The sequence below is a fragment of the Meles meles genome, chromosome 17, assembly GCF_922984935.1.
Source record: "Meles meles chromosome 17, mMelMel3.1 paternal haplotype, whole genome shotgun sequence".
Classification (NCBI taxonomy): Eukaryota; Metazoa; Chordata; class Mammalia; order Carnivora; family Mustelidae; genus Meles; species Meles meles.
Genome location: NC_060082.1, coordinates 65287283 through 65304237, shown reverse-complemented (window position 1 = coordinate 65304237; position 16955 = coordinate 65287283). Strand labels below are relative to the sequence as shown.

The window sequence follows — 16955 nt, the reverse complement described above, 5'->3', positions numbered from 1 at the left end:
CACAGCAGGAGCCCTAGTGTGTTGTTTCAGGAAACTGCTTGCTTGCACGGGACCCTCTGCTGTACTGACTCCAGGAAAGGACCCTTCGTTGAACGACTTCGCCCCGACTGTCCTATTGGATACGTGCTGTTTGGAAAGTGGGGAAAATACAAGCGCTAACCGTGTGTTTGAACAAAGCTTGAATGTTCTTTTCGGTGGATGTTATTTTCTCAGTCCAGTTTCTCTCTTATTACAGCTTGAGGGTTAAATGTTCCAGGGCATACGTGTCCTTGACATGTCTGTCTGTAGTACTTCCTCGTTGGCTCTATACCCGACTTCCGGCAGGCTCTGTTCTCAGCCTCCTCCGAAACGGAGCTTATGACGGTAATCGGTTTCCTCTGCCTGGACACATGTGATGCATTGTACTGTATTGCTTAGAAGTAGTAGATATATCTGACCTCTCCCTCCATCTTAGGACACACTTTTTCCTCCTCAGAGTTCTTCTAACACAGTCTTTGTTGGTTTTCTCTCTCCCCCCTCTTCTACCTCTACGTGTTGGAGTGGCCTGGGGCTTCTCCTCTTCTCTATCTACACACATACTCTCTAGCTGGACTCCTCTAGTCTTTTGGCTTCGAGTACCATTGGCATGCTGAGCTTCTCTACCACCACTGTATCTCCAACCCTGACCTGTAAACTTGGGTAGCCAACGGCCTGGTAGACACATATACTTAAATGTCTCATTGGCATCTCAGATACAACTTTCCAAGACAGAACTCACCCTTTATGTCCATATTCTTCTTTATCTTAGTAACAGGCATTGCTGTTAAATTCACAAGGTGAATTTAAAGCCCCCCCCTCTGGTTCCTTTTGTTCCTCGCCAGCCCCTCACTCCCAGTTCAATGGCCCCAGTCATTGTCGCGGTACCCAGATTGCTTTCTCTCTCTCTGACTTCTCATAATGCTCCCCTGCCAAGTTTGTCTTTTCATTCTGTCCTTTTTCTTTAAAAAAAAAAAAAAAGGATTTATTTATTTGCAAGAGAGAGCACGCATGCCCATGTGAGTTGGGGGTTGGGACAGAGGGAGACCATCTTCAAGCAGACTCCCCGCTGAGTATGGAGCCTCATTCTGGACTCTCAGGATGCCAGAACCAAGAACCGGACACTTAACCAACCGAGCCACCGAAGTGCCCCCATTCTGTCCTTTTTCTAATCATTCCCTCAAAGGGATGGACTTCAATTCACATTAAAAAAATGCTTATAGTTCCTAAAATTTTACATATAAGTAATCCACGTAAAATATAATTTCCTGTAAAGTGTAGTTAGAATTGCAGTTCACTGTCCTAGCAATATATAGGCTTGTAGTGGGAACAGGTGGGTTACAAAAATGGTTTATAAATTCTTACACACACACAAAAGGTGATTATATTTATTTATTTATTAAATAAATAATCTGTATTTATTAAGATGATGTTACCATCACCACTAAAAATGAATTTAATGTATCATCAGTTCAATTATCCAATAGTTATGAGGCATGTGACTTGTACCAAGTGGGTGCCATAAATATCGAGAAAAATTAGAGTTACTGAAGGAATTCACTGCCAAGGAAGGGAGACAGACACATCAGTAAACTGATAGTAAAAGAAATACAACAACAAAGACATGAACGAGATAGAGCGGAGGTACCCACGAGGGTGCGATGGGCTGACACGGACAGGGCATGTCCATTACAGCCGCTTGAGCTAAAATCACGGGTGCTTTCCTTCCTTCTTCTCTTGCTCTCATCCCTCCCTCCAACCAATTTGATTTTAGCATCTGCTGACTCTGCTCCAAGGAGTTGTCAGACTTTTTCTATAAGGGACGGATAGTGCGTAGTTGAGACTCTCGGGGGCCATATGTGATGTGTTTCACTTACTCTTCTCTTTCTTTTCTCATCACCGTTTTAACCAGTAAAAACTATGTTTAGCTATTGGGGCCATACAAACATAAGCTAAAGCCAGAGTTAGCCTTCAGATTTGTAGTTTGGCAACCACTGCTCGCCTCTAAAACCTGTTCCCAAGCCTAGTCACTTCTCCCCTCAGCTCCCGTCCTCACTGGAATGACCACTGTCTCCTTCCTGCCCTGCTGCCTCAGTCTCCTGCTGGCTTCCTGCTCCTGCTCTTGGTCCTCCCTAATTCACACTCCAGTGTGGCCGGGTGAGCTTCTAGATGAACATATCACTCCTGATATCAAGGAAGGCCTCCCCGAGGAACCTACGAAATACTATGTTTTACATCGTTTCTGTGATACTCCAGGAACCGGGGTTGGGAGCGGGGGAGGCGGGCACTCCTGGAAAGCGAGCGTGGTTCTCACCATTCTAGTTCTATTTTAATCCCCACGAAGATTTTCATACTGAAATAGGATTATTCTAAATAATGAAAAAGGCATTGATTAGATTTAATTATAAGGTTTTAAGCTTAAGGAATATAAAAAAAGGAGGGGGAGGGGAAAGAGGAGAGTATGGGCTCTGTCATCTAAAGTGGGATAAAACTTGATATTTCTGTGTATATAGTTTATTTGAATCCCTCCGGGTCCTAGCTGAAAAACCACAGAGAACTTCACTGGACCCTGTCTATATTAAGCACTTTCTATGTCCTTAGTGAGGTCTGGGTGTGAAAATCTCCGTTCTCCTTACTTCCTTGCTATTATTTCCCACCAACTTCATGGTATCTTTTCTCACTTTTGGCACAACCTTTTCCGGCAGCTCTCCCTTCTTTGTTTCACTCGTTCTTCCTTTGTTAAGGGTCCAAATTTATTGTGTCTTACCCCAGGTATCCCTAATTCTTCCACAGCTCTATTTTGAACCACGCAACCCAGCTTCTTAAAGGAAGCAGATAATTTGCAGCAAAAATTAAACATAGGTTCAATTATACATGTCAGTATGAATTAGACACACATTGTTGGGATACTTTCAAGAGTTCCTCCCTTAAACAGTACCTCCTTTTTCTCAAAAGATGAAACTGTTTTTGCATCTATTGCCTCTTTATTCCCCTACAGTTAAGTTTATTTGTTTTCATTTTTCAGTTGAAGGATTGGGTTTGGCTATTCTTATCCCTGCTTTACATGTGTTGAAACTGAAGCACAGAGCAGGAAAACAGTCCCCCCCAAGGACCCTCAGCATATGCTCCAGCCATGGCTGGGCCTCCTGGCTTCTGAGGGCCAGACCTGCATTTTTTCTCCTGGTCTTGTTGAGGGCAATTAGAAATCGAAGCGGTTTCTAAGCTCTGCTCCAGATCATTTGTAAGTCGAAGTCATTTGTTTGTACCCATTTTGACGACGTCAGCTCTTTCAAGAGAACTGCAAATATACTTTTCGTAAATCAGTGTTTTTCAATCTTGGATAATATGCAAACAGCTTTTAAAGGAAAAGGATCCTCGTCCACTGTGAGCATAGGCATACCTGTGTGAATTCATAACGTTACTTAGATACGTAACAGAAAATGTAGGTAACATCTACAAATACAGAAGCACGCCATACTTGTCATTCTACATAAAAAAAAAAAAATCATGTCAAACTCAAACAAATTCGTGTTACCAAGGAACTTCCCCTGATAAGCAACATTAATGTGAGAGATGATGTCCTTTTAGGAAACGTAATTAGCTAGTCAGCAGGAATATATTCTGGCTTCCAGGCACAGGGTCTTTTGAGATTGGCACATCGGACTGACCTGTGCTGTATGACCTCACCACCCTCCTGCCACTTCCATCCTATAGGGATGAGATCTCTGTGATGTCGTTGGAGGAAAGTCCGTAACTGATGCATGGATGTCTCTGCTCTTTTCTTTATCAGTACGCTGTGAACAGAGTACTACTGCTCAGTGCAAACACAAACACGGGCACTAAAATTGACTGTTGGTGCTTACTTGTAAATTGGTTCCCTAGACAATTCAGAAAATCCCTTATACTAATTTTATTAAGTACCAACACAAAATTTCTTTTTTAAAGATTTTTATTTATTTATTTGACAGACAGAGATTACAAGTAGGCAGAGGAGATAGGCAGAGAGAGAGGAGGAAGCAGGCTTCCTGTAGAGCAGAGAGCCTGATATGGGGCTCGATCCCAGGACCCTGGGACCATGACCTGAGCCGAAGGCAGAGGTTTTAACCTACTGAGCCACCCAGGTGCCCCACAAAATTTCTTTTGAATTCTCACAAGACCTCAGAAACTCTGGGGATAAGGGAGCGCCATCTGGAGAAGCACCACCCTAAACTTAGAGCTTGAAGACTTGGAGAAGCAGTGAGAGTTTTCAAGTCCAGCCTTGGACTAGACCGCTAACTACTGGATGATTTACGACATCCTGAGGATCTCACCCCTCCCCATCTGCGAAAGCACTAGGATGCCTCTGTCAATTCAGGCAGAAGGGTCGAAGGAGCTGATTTCAATGCAAGTATATTTTGAGGGGAGATGCAAGTTTTCTTGCATCTGAGGAGAATAACAGCAATTGATTCTCTTGCCGACAGTTTATTATAAATGTAATTTTGCATGAAATAAAGCCTAGTGGAATGAACATAACATAGGTGAATTTGGTATCCTAAATCATCACATATTAAGTGCCCACTAGTATCGGGGATCCGAAGAGGTAAACAGAGTCCCCAATTCTTGGTTTTTAAAATCCAGTTGGTAATACAAGACCAATGGAGTGAGAGCGGGAGCTTTCCTTGGATGCTGCAGAGGGAGAAACTCACAAACTAGGCAGCAGCAAAAGCCGCCAGCTCAAGGCCGTCTTGGTTTGGAGCCGGCAGAAAAGCGAAACTGCCCGGGTGGAACAGGTTTGGAGAAAGAAAACAAACCTTCCCTGCCTTTTAGGTTTTTTTTAGCCAGTCTTGAAACTCTTGCTTATTTTTTAAAAAGTGTAAAAACATATCTGTAACAAAAAGTAGATGATTCTTTAATTATGGAATTTTCATTTGTATATTTCTTTGAAAACTTGCATCTCCCCTCAAAGACTTTTCTTGATGTCTTCTGTGCGGTCCGCTGTGGCAACGAAGGAGGGGGATTCATATAATATAATATAATACCTCTTAGCCTATAGTCCTGTCTCCTCTCTCTTTCCATGGCTATCCACACAGTTCCACAATTCTGGATTTCTTACAAGTTTCTCTTGAATAGGAAACCACAGTTTAAAGTTGTTTATATTGTTTCATTGCTTGCCACCCTCCTGGCCTGATATTGTTCATGTTTAATATGTGTTTATCTGGTGCGCAGGTCGTTAACTTCTGATTTCCCCCTCCCAGTTCTGTAGTTTACAAGTGTAAGAGCGGACTGTTCCCACTATGTTGCAGAGAGAACTCCTTACTGTGGTTATGGGTAGGACCTGGATGGTGAAAAAAGGTTTTCCCCGAGGAAAAGTAAAAAAAAACACTATCAGGAGTCCCTGAATGGACCGCCCTCTCATTTACTATGTTATGCACATAATTGCTTTTAATCCACGTACCTCCCACGAGGCATGGATTTTCACCTCTTACAGAGATGAGGCCCAGAGAAATAGAGTAGCTCAGCTGGGTTCACGTCGCAGTGTCAGAGCTCCTGTGGGAGGCCGTGTCTTAACCCCCGAACTAGGTGTCCTTTCCCCTCACCATTCCGCCTCTGCTGCGAGTTTCTCCTGGTGGTCTCTGTCTCTAGGGGACGGGCAGAGGGCCGCTGAGCAGGAAGAGAAAGCAGAGAGCACTTTCAGCCTGGGCAGCTCTAGTAGATCGGTCCTTATATATCGGTCACTTTACTCATCCTTTCTGTCTTCCTCCGCCTTCTCCTTTCTCCTTCCCCAGGTTCTTTTCGTCTTTTTCGCCCTTTCCTCAGAGAGCAGGCAGCACGCGTGATGGGGATTGATGGAGAAGGACTACTCCAGTTCTTCTTCCCTTGTCCAAACCCTGTTTCTGTGTGCACATGTGTGTGAGCCAGCGGTGGTAAGCGGACCGCCAGCTGCGCGTGGAGCAATTCAGCCAAATGTCCGAGGCCAGGGCTGCAACGCAGAGGTGCATGGAAGGGCCCCCTTTTCCCTGATCTGTCTAGAGTCCACATTCCCTGGAACGCAGGGAGAAGGGCTACGGAGGGCAGGGTACCCAGCTCTCCTTTGCAAATGCACTGTTTCCTTCTCAACAAGAGCCCTGCGGAATCATGTTCATGTCAGTGGTGGGGCCTGTGCTGAAGCTCACTGAAGGGGCCAACGCTCAGTCCTGTTGCTTTTCTCCACAGTGCCGCCTCTTTTTGAGGGTTTCTTTGTTGAAATGGTAGGGGAGAGGGGGAAAATTAAGTTTTGGATTTCTCTTGTAGCTTGGTGACAAATGATGGGGGTAAAATTTAAACCATTCGTCTACTAAGTTCTGGTAATTGTCAGAGGATTTTATTTGTACATGCCTTCCTGACCCCCATTTTCTCAGAGAGGTAAAAATTATGCTGCGTTTGTAAACAAGGTACTTTTATTGAGTTGAACTTGTACGAATGTATGGTATACTTAGCCAAAGTAATGCTTTTTATTTAACTCAAGTATCCTCAAAGGGCTATCCATGTAGAATTTTGTATGATTAATATGCTCTTGAAAGCTGTTACAAAGTAAGCATAATTTCAGAGTTTGTGGAGTCTCTTAAACTCACTTTGTAATTTAACTTGTAGCCACTGAAGTCAGAGTTGAGGGATATTACTACCAGAAATCTGTATCCTATCACACACCTTTTCAAGTAAACCAGTCAGGATTCCAAACTTGAAAGGTTCTCTTTTTAAAAATGTAAGTTGTGTTGCCTTGGAACAGAGAGAAATGAAGAAATGAGACCATTAAGCATTTGAAATACGCTCATTTTAAAGTGCTTACAGTATGTTTTGCCGTGCTGAGTAAATTTTTTCCTTCCTAGTAACTGAAAAAGTATAAAACACAAACTAAGTCCCTGTACTTTGCTTTGCTTAGTAGAAAAAAATTTAACCCATGAAGTACACGGCTATTGCGGAGGTAACTTTTTATGGTCTAAGAACGTGTATGACACTAGAATTCCTTGTTCGAGTCACATCTGCTGCCCTATTTTGTTTCTTGCAGAGCTGCTCAAATTCTACCCTTTTTACTTACCCTTTTAACATTTCTCACGTATAGAATTTTTTCCTGGTTAAAGACTCTTTGAGTGAAAAGTCCTGGAAATTCATAACTGTGTAAACCATCTCCTTCCAACTACCCCCCCTCACATGCTAATAATCAGTTCATTTTTAAAAATCATGTATTGTTGGGAAATGCTGTTGTGTTATACTGACGATTCATTTTTTTCTAAAACACAATTGTATATAATGACCAGGTACAGATATACTGGATGTTCAGAGTCTTAATGGTCCAACCACAGCATCTACTCTGGCGGTTTTCGGTAGAAAAATATTTATTAAGGGAGATAAGTTCTCAAAGAACCATTGGGAGGGCAAAATCGGGCTGACTTTCCCGGACTGGTTCTCCAAACTGGAGTTCGGAGCTGGGATTGCTGGGGAGCTGCTGCCCCTACCCCATGGGATGCCGCATAGTCGGGAAGCCCCCAGCCCATTACAGCCTCTGGATCCAGAGCCATCCCACCTCTGCCGCGGTGAGAGCCAACGAAGCAGGTGCCGCACACTCTGTAACTCCCCGGCGTGACTCCCTTCCGAGTCCAAGCCCGGCACGGATAGGAATATACCGGATTGGCTGGAACTCTATCTGGAGCCCCAGCCACGAGAGCAAGGTTGGGAAGGGAGAGTTTTGAATTGAGCTCAAACTTTACAAGGAGTTTGGAAGGGGCATTGACATAACCCATCCTCGGAGTCCACTTGTGATGCGTCTAATCTACTAGGATTCTGTGGAAACTCTGCATGGGTGAGGCTTGCAGAATATAGGATCTCTCTATAAGGTGATCAGGTATAGCAAGTGACACTTTTCATTGAAATGTTAGAATATGGAGCATTTTCTCTGAGACTCCTTAGCTCCCCTGAGAAGACAGTCTGACAGTCTTGCTTGCTGGAGGCAGAGAAACCCATCTGGCTGCTGGTACTTTGGGGGTAGGGCAGGGAAAGGGAAGGAGGGACATTTCAACCTGAAGACTTTCACTAAGTTCTCCAGTTTTTAATTCCACTTTTGCTGTTCACCCTGCCTGGTATCTCTGGTCCCAAAACTTCTCTAGTGTAATTCTCTCTCTAGAGAAAAAGCCTCCGCTCTCCTTCTAGGGTAGGAATGTGCTGCTGTGTACTGAGGAGCTAACCCTGTGTCATTAGTTCTGTGTGTTTCTGTGTATCCGATCTTGCTGTCTCAGCCCCACAACCGTCCCCTCACATAGGGTATCAGGTGCCTCCAAGGACCAGGGCAGGGCCCCGCTGGGGTGGCTTCTCCTCCATTCTCTCCCCCTGTAGGAATTTGGGGGAATAACTCCTTTCTGCTTCTACTGTTTCCTCCCCTCCCGTTTTCTTTACCCTTGTGGGTCAATAGCTTTTTATTCTTTTACTATCATCATAATGGGTTTGGGGAGGGAGAAGAGATGTGGCCAGTCTGGCTTGCTTAGCCGTAAGTCCTTTGAATTTATTCTTTAGTATGCTTATCATTTCAGTCTTGGACATTTTCAATCTTGTGTGTATAAATATTCATGAATATTTCTTTAAATACAAGAGTTAATATAGAGATTGAATATAGAAATTTGAGAATCAAGTCTTTAATTTTCTCACTTTAAAATTACAAAGATCCTTTTTTGGGGAGGAGAGGAGAGCCCACATTTTGAGGGTATTAGAGGTCCCTGGAAATACAGCATATACTAAGCGCCAAGCCAAGAAACAAAAGAAGTGGTACCGGCCAAGAATGCAAAGAGAATGGAGGAGGGAGCCCTCCAGTGGGCTCTTACGGCCAGGCAGGCTTCCTGGAGGAGGTGGACATTGAACCGGACTATGAAGAGAGGGAAGGAGCCAGGAAAAGAATAAGGTCTCGAGTTGGGTAATGGCAAGCGCTGCTGTCTCCCCCTTACCCAGTGGGGATGTGCCAGCCGGTAGCTCCATTGAAGGATCTGAGTGCGTGCAGAGGGGGCAGACAGGAAGCCAATGGCATATAAGCCACGGAGTTCTGTTGGACCTACTACGACAGCCCAGCAAGACTACACAAGGGCAGGTTCTTCAGTGCCCAAGATGAAAAACATAAAGAAGTACTTTTCACTAGCAGCCTCCTGGCTCACAGATGCTGTTTACTACTCAAGATGTAATTCTGATTAAAGCAAGGAATTAAGCTAAAATGAAAAGATGGGCAGTTTGTATTACGAGTTTCATCCTTGTGCATCTCTGTAGTTATAACTTCTTAATAGCAATAAACACCAGATTTTAGTTTTCAACAGCATGTGTCTCTAGTATTCTGGTATTCTCAATATTTTTATGGCCTTTCTCTTTTCTTTGATATTTTGATTATTTTCTAAGTCACTCATCATCTCTGAGTCCTTAATCTAAGCGAAGCACTAAGCCGGCCCATGCGGGGACTCGATCATGTGCTCACCCAGCACGTGTTTGATGAGTGTCAACTATGCAGTTACAGCTAAGAAGGAAACAGTTGCTTCCCTCCAAGAGTTTCTGCCTTGGTCGGGGAGTCAGGACATAGTTACACAGTAGCAGAGAAGCAAGACACGCAGAACCATTACGACACAACAATGGTAATAACAGCAGCGGTCTGTTCTTTCCCTAGGAGCGGACCTCGTGGTTGAAAAGGCAGGGCATACACACACTTTGGTGAAACCCTCAGCCACTTTGAGATAAGAGGGAGAATAAACCAAGCGCAGAAATTCTGTCAAGGTATCGAACTGGGGTGAGAGACATTCTGGACTGGCAGAGGTGGCACCAGAGTGCCCAGTCAGGCAGATGGGGGGACAAGGCTGGTTTGAGCCAGAATCCCATCTGTGGATCGGGAGATACCGGTGTGCTCCGTTAGAAATCGCGGGGAGCTGGATGGAGCTGCTCGGTGTAGGAGACCTAGAGAGCAAGGCCCATCAGGTTCCAGGCAGGCCAGAGGAGGGCAGAGCCTGGGCACCACAGGAACACCAGAGAACGAGGCTGGCAGGTGGACCAGACTCCGGAGAAGGATCTGGAAATCCAGGCCTTTGTACCAGAGCCCTTTGGTGTTCCAGCTGCATTTCTTAGAGGCCACATCTGAGCAAATGGATGAGTCTATGGGCAGGTTTTCTCGTTGTCTCGCTCCTGCCTCAATCAGGGGAGCCTCACTTTTTAATCTTCCCAATGTAATGAGTTTCAGTGTCAGAATTTTTTTTAAGAACATCCTCCAACATAAAAATAAGAAGGCTGCAAGTGTTATGGAGACAGAAAAGAAGACAGAAAAATGAGACCTGTGATACTTTAAGAAAAAAAAATGTGCATTAAGTCTGAACCAGATGGAGTCATGGTTTGCAGGAGCTCTGAGTTGAAGAGAAGCAGAGTAGCGAATAGGCAGTGGTATTTCTGGTGGAAAAAAATAGTTTAGACAAAGACAAGAAGACACGGTTAAATGTGTTCTGTGTGGAAAGTAAAAACGTGTCGACTTTCCTGGAAAGTAGGAGTCCTGTGGTTGGCACAGTGGGTATGTCAAGGAATTTGGATTCACTCCGAATGTCAGGACAGGGTCGTTTTGGAGAATGGAGGGGGCTGAGGAGCGTGAGGAAAGTGTATGCTGGCGTAACTCTTGTGGCAGTTCCTCAAAGGATGGAAGGCTAGCATTAATTTATGGGAGCATCACACTTTTCCTGACCGAAGTACCTACCCCCAAACCCAGAATAATGTCTCTAGTTTCCCTGTTCGCAAACATTCTGGCCACAGTGTATCAAGGAAAAAAGAAAACTTTCTCAGGAAAAATATTGATCAGCATTATTATCTCTTGAGCAACAAGCAAATTATAATAATCAGAGTGTCCCATGGTATCTCATGAGTTTCCAGGATTCTGCAAGAACATTTACAGTCCCTGGATGAGGGGGATTAATTTTCAACTTGGACTCATCTGTGGGCTACTGCCCTCTTTTTGGAGCAGGTTCTTGGTGGTGCAGTCTGTGTCCTCCTTTGGCTGGTGCGATGGTGCCGTCCGTGTGGCTTACACGCGCTGCCGTCTGCTTGGTCATAGGAACGTTCCGTTCATTGCTAGCAGGGTGGCGTGGCACTGAGAGGACAGACAGGTCAGTTTCTCCATGGGAAAAGAGACATTTAACAAATTAGAAGGAGACAGTATGACAAACGCAGTTATGGAGAATAAGCATGGGTATCATCATGTGAGTATGAGAAGGAGTGATCACAACTGGGAGTCTTTGCTCTAGGGAAATTCGGCTAGTCTCAGCAGCAGGGAATATTCTGCTAACCTGTCATGAAGCCTCATTCCATTCTGCTTATTTTTTAGCCTGATAAATAGTATCACAGTGTTATGAAATAAATTTGGTGCCATTGTTATGTATTTCAAAAATATATTTGGTGCCACTGTTGACTTTTTCACACATTTTTCTTCATTTTTTCTAATTTCTTATGCTCTCCTGTTTTGTTTTTAAATTTACATCTATTCTTACCTCTTCAGAACAATGTATTTCCTGGTTTAGGTTTTTGTATTGCTTTGATGTATATTGAAATATTACTGTGCAGGCATGTGTTTAAGCTGTGAGGTTTGTATTAATAAAATCAAGTATATGGCTCGGTTAGTAAAATTCCACCTAATAGTATACTATCAGAAAGCTGTAAATTCATTCAGAATCAGTCTTTCAAGCATTAAAATAAGATTTTATATCACTCCTGTTTAATTTTTAACATAGTAGTATAGACATACTCATTATTTCTATGGAAATAAGAAGAGATAGGTAGACACAGTAGTAAAATGGAGTAAGTATGTCATAGTGGTAAAATTCCATCATGTTGGGATTTTATTTCTGTTGGAATTCTATTTCTGCTGCATCATTTACAGTCGAATTTGTATTAAACAGTTTCTGAACATGTACGTCTGTACATGTACCGGTTACATTTGAACACAGAAGAATTCTAACATACATCTTGCCCTCAAAGAGCTTCCAATTCATTTGAAGAGGCAAGCTGAGCATAAATAAGAAATACCACCCTATGTAGCCTAGGACAAAGACCACGGGAAATGTGAGAGCACATAAAAGAGATCTGTATGGTGCGCCCGGGAGGTACAGTTAGTTGAGTGTCTAAATCTTGGTTTCAGCTCAGGTTGTGATCCCATGGTCATGGGATTGAGCCTCTGCGTTGGGCTCCCTGCTCAGGGCAGAGTCGGCTTCAGATTCTCTCTTTTTATCCCTCTGTGGCTCCTGCTAGGACACTCTCTCTCTAAAATAAATAAATAAATAAAAGTCTTCTGGGAAAAAAAAAAGACATATATGACATGCTGTAATCAAAACCCCTTATGGGGTAGGTGGTACTTGACATAAATGTCAAGGCCATTAGCATGTGCCTTCTTGGAGGGAAGAAGACATTCCTAGCAAGTGGAAGCCATAGAAACAGAAGCAGAGAGAAATATCCATGACAGTCAATCTAAACATTGTAAAGATTTCATGATCAAAAGCTGTGCCAATCCGTTAAGCATCTTTTAGAGGTTTTTTTTCCTTTCCTACAGAGTTTTTATTTGATTCTCAAATGTATGTGACTATCAAATATCTTACTCAATATTTGGCTTTGGTTATCATTTTCAAATTAATTCAACAAATATTTATAATATGGTATATAAATTTCAATGACCCACACTATGCTAGGCATTATACTATATAGAAATGAAGAACTTGTTTCAACCTTGAATATTTTGCTGCCTTGTTGGTGAGAAAATGTATATACAAATCAGATTCAAGGTAGTCACCAAACCAAGGACACGCAAACATTCCCCAAGTTTGAAACTCCCTAAATCACCAGGTATGTAAAGACTTTCCAGTCCTTTGCATCTGCAGGAGCTGTTCCTGTCCACATACGCAACCTCTCTTCATACCCACTGTAGCTCCTTCCTGCACCCAAGTTCTGCTGCTGGTGCCCTACCAGCTTGAAACCATCATTGGTCACTTGTGGACCTCATATCTGTCGTTCATCGATCCTTTTGTTTGCTTACAAGATCACTGAACGCATCGTAGCATATAATTACCACCTCCCTCTACCTTGGTTCATCTGCCTTTTGCTACTCAGAGTTCAGGTACTTCCTTCAGACAATACCCTTTCACACATTTAATGGATCCTTTGGGGGGCCTATCTTATTTCCCCTCTTTCTTCTAATACTTGTCAAGTCCCTGGAAGGAAAGAACACAAACTCTCTCGTGTCCCCTTTCTCTTGGACCGAAGAACCCTTGCATGCCTCCCCTACAGAAAGTGCTAGTAACTGTGTTGTATTGAGGAGAAGAAAGGTATCATGTTTAAAAATGAAAAAAAAAAAAAGATGTTGAATTAGTGACATCAGCTTCTAAAGCTTTTGAAAATATGCAGAAGTTTCTTTACAAGTGCTTCCTCCAAAATGTCTACGTCTTGCATGGAGCACTGGGTGTGGTGCATAAACAGTGAATTTTGGAACACTGAAAAAAACAAATTAAATTTAAAAAATAAAATATCAAATTATATCTTATTTATTTATAAATGTTACAAAAACATTTTCTACTTTTTATTTTTCTTTGCAAATGTAACCTACCCGAACAACAGAATTGACTGAACATTCTGAATTCCAGATGAACAACCTTCATACAAATTGCATAGTGTCATGCATTTATAAGGTGAGGATGCCTCATGGAACATGTAATTCAAAATGAATGGAATGAACAATACCTATTGTATGAATTGAAAGGAGAGAGAGATGGGGTGTGACAAAGACATGGATAGATTCATAAACTTGGAACATTTTTTGCACAGAAGGTAAAACTTGAACTTGACTGTAAGGGTATCTCAAGATGGGAAAAGTTGTATTTGGTTGAAATGGAGACTTTTTAGGAAAGAGGCAAAGATACTGACCAACCAGCATTGGGCTAATTTGTAGGTGTTTCATGGGACAGAAGTGACTGACGTCACATTAAGGAATTTCATGGGTTTTCTTCCACAAATAATGGAGAGCTATGGAAATTTGGAAGGACTGTCATGGATTTGATAGAGTAGTTTTAGAAATTTTCCCCTTTGGTGATGTTCAAGGAATTAGAAAGCAAAAAGATGAGCTAGGAGGCCATTTGTAGCTACGTGAGATGCCAGAGGCCTGGACTAATGTGGTGGGAATGTCAGACAATGGGAGCTCTGACTAATGTTTCCACCAGAATGCACCATAGTCTTGATGGAATAAAGGGTGTGAAGGAAAACAATACCTTCGAAGTGATAGTGAGGTTTCACACTGGGTGACTGGGAGAATGCAAAACACACCTAATGGCAGAAACAGGGAGGTCAGAAGAGAAAAAATGATGGAGAGGCACCTGGCTGGCTCAGTCAGTAGACCATGTGATTTTTTAAAATCTTGGGAACCATGAGTTCAAGCTCTGCATTAGGCATAGAGCTACGTTATAAATAAACAAACAAACAAATAGGTAGTAAGTAAATAAGAAAATTGGATGGAAGAGAGGCTATGTGTCCCAACTCTGTCAATAGAAAATTAATGTGAGCCATATAATGTCATTTTAATGTTCAGTCAGTTCTGTTATGAAACGCTAAAAATAGATGAAATTGCATTTAATAATATTTTATTTGCCCTAATATGTTCTAAATATGACCATTTTTACATTTGATCAGTATAAAAATATCAATGAGATCATGTACATTCTTTTTCTCACACTAAGTCTTTGAAATCTGGTGTGTATTTAATACTTAGGGCACATCCCGGTTTAACGAGCTACACTTCAAGTGCTCAGTAGTGACAGTGGCTGGTGGTTACCATATTGGACAGGGTATTATTGGCCAGTTTCATAGAACTAACAAATATTATGTAGCAAATGTTTCAATTAGGCTGGTGCTAACATTCACTGTATTTTGGAAATTATGATTATTTATCCTTTCTCCTCCTCTCTTCATTTTGTTTATTTTAGCTACTTCATATTCAAGATGTTCTTCTAACAGAATATCATTCTTTCCCCAAAGCACCAAGAATTTTAGAAATATCCATGATAGATTGCTTCATTGCTCTAATTCTCCACTTGACTTACAACTTTAATTAAACAAGTCAGTCTGAATCTTCTTTTTCTTCTCCCTTTCTCAGTCTCAAAACTCTTGATTATGAAATGATTTAGCAATTTGTCCTCAAAAACCTTGGATAAATGACACTTAATACTTTGGAAATGAAACCACATTTTTCATGTTCCCCCGTCCGCATATGTGTGTATTTCTCCAGCATTTAATGTCTGACATAAACTCGCTGGATTTGGGTCTTCACTATATGCTAAAGAACGCAGTTTGAAAGGGAGCGCACTTCTATAGAAAACACGCCAAGGACATTGTGTTCCATCTTTACAATGAAATGCAGATTTCCCATTAAAAAGCGAATCCATCATTTCAAAAGGTTTGAATAGGATGGTGCATTAAAAAAATCCAGCTGCTGAAATTTAGGGCATTGAAAAACATCCAATAAAAAAAAAAATGTTCCCTGGGTTTCAAGCATTTTCATTTGATTATGTATTGGATAGCTTTTCATTCAATCTGTGATCTTTCCTCTTCAAATTCTGTCCTAAAATAGTCTGACAAGTGTTCCAAACAAGTTAGACTCAACTATGATGCTTCATTAACTTAAAGTATGCATTTTTTAATTTAGAATATCTTTGTGTTTGCTAATATATTATTAATTTTTGCACAAGAAATACTGGAACTTTCTTACAGTGCCTTGCTTTTTCATGTTTATTTTTAGGCTTCTCTCGCTCCCATTTAATTTTTTTTTAATGTTTTTTTGAGCTTCTTTGATGACATTGTCTGCCAGGCAACCCATTTTGTTCTCTAACTAACTTCTTTCAACTGATTTAGCCCTCTCTCTCTCTCTGCCTCCCTAATCTGATGTGTTCTACTCAACTATTCTCTAATTAATTTAAGACTACGAAGTGGTAAAGCTAGTGATTCTCTGGGCAGTAACTCTCTGTGGTCCCCACAAGCTGGCTGGGGCACACACACACACACACACACACACACACACACACACACACATGCAAAGAGTTCTGCTCCACTCTCTGAACAAAGAGGGTTATGTCAAACACGTCTGTACAGTGCATGCATTTTTTTGACAGGAAATACATAGTAGTAGTTTATTCAAAGTCATGGCTAACTAAGTCTCTGTACTTCCCTCCTCTGGAGTCTAGGCCTGCTTTTTCTCAGGACCAGCACTAAAGACACAGGCTGGGACCATACACAGGGTGTTGTTGAACAGGGATTGTGCTAAAATGCTCCTGGTAGTGATATTGCCTAAGTTTCTTAAGCTGAGTGTCTGATTCTCTCCAGTAGACTGATTATTAAGCATTTATATGTATGATAACATTGTCCCTGAGCCAAGCCCTAATAGTAAATGTTTCTAATAATTCCTTGGCATCTAGTATGTTTCACTAAGACTAGTTTAGTCCCATTTGCAGACCTCCCTCCCCCATTTCCATTTTCTTTCTAAAGAATTATTAATTTTAGAAGAGAATTTATTCTAGTTAATATCAATCTATTTCTCATGGATTTTTTTTTTCCTCAAAGAGCTCAACAGTGGAATCACTGTCTTCTGGACCCACATTTTATTGTACAAGACCATTGCTCTAACCCCTGAGCTATGGAGCCCGCATTTTATTCTGGACCCAAAGGAAGGAAGTATTTTGCTGTGCTTTCTCCTGGTTTATAGGGGGTGTTTCTAACTGGGGTCCTGTGTTTCAGGCTCTTGCCAGCACTGGCTATCAAAACTGCTTAGGCTGCAAATAAACTATGAAATGAAATCCATCTGGCGTTTCTCATTGAATTAGGACCAGAACATTTTTGTTAAATATTAACAGATGGCTAAATTCTTAATATCAAGCTAACATTTTAAAACATCTAAGGGG

The 16955-nt window shown here is 41.9% G+C and overlaps 1 protein-coding gene across 6 annotated transcripts in view; it reads left to right on the top strand.

Annotated features, from left to right (window-relative positions):
• DNM3 (dynamin 3) overlaps window positions 1-16955 on the top strand; it is a 535138-nt gene that overhangs the window by 371928 nt on the left and 146255 nt on the right. The window lies entirely within an intron of this gene.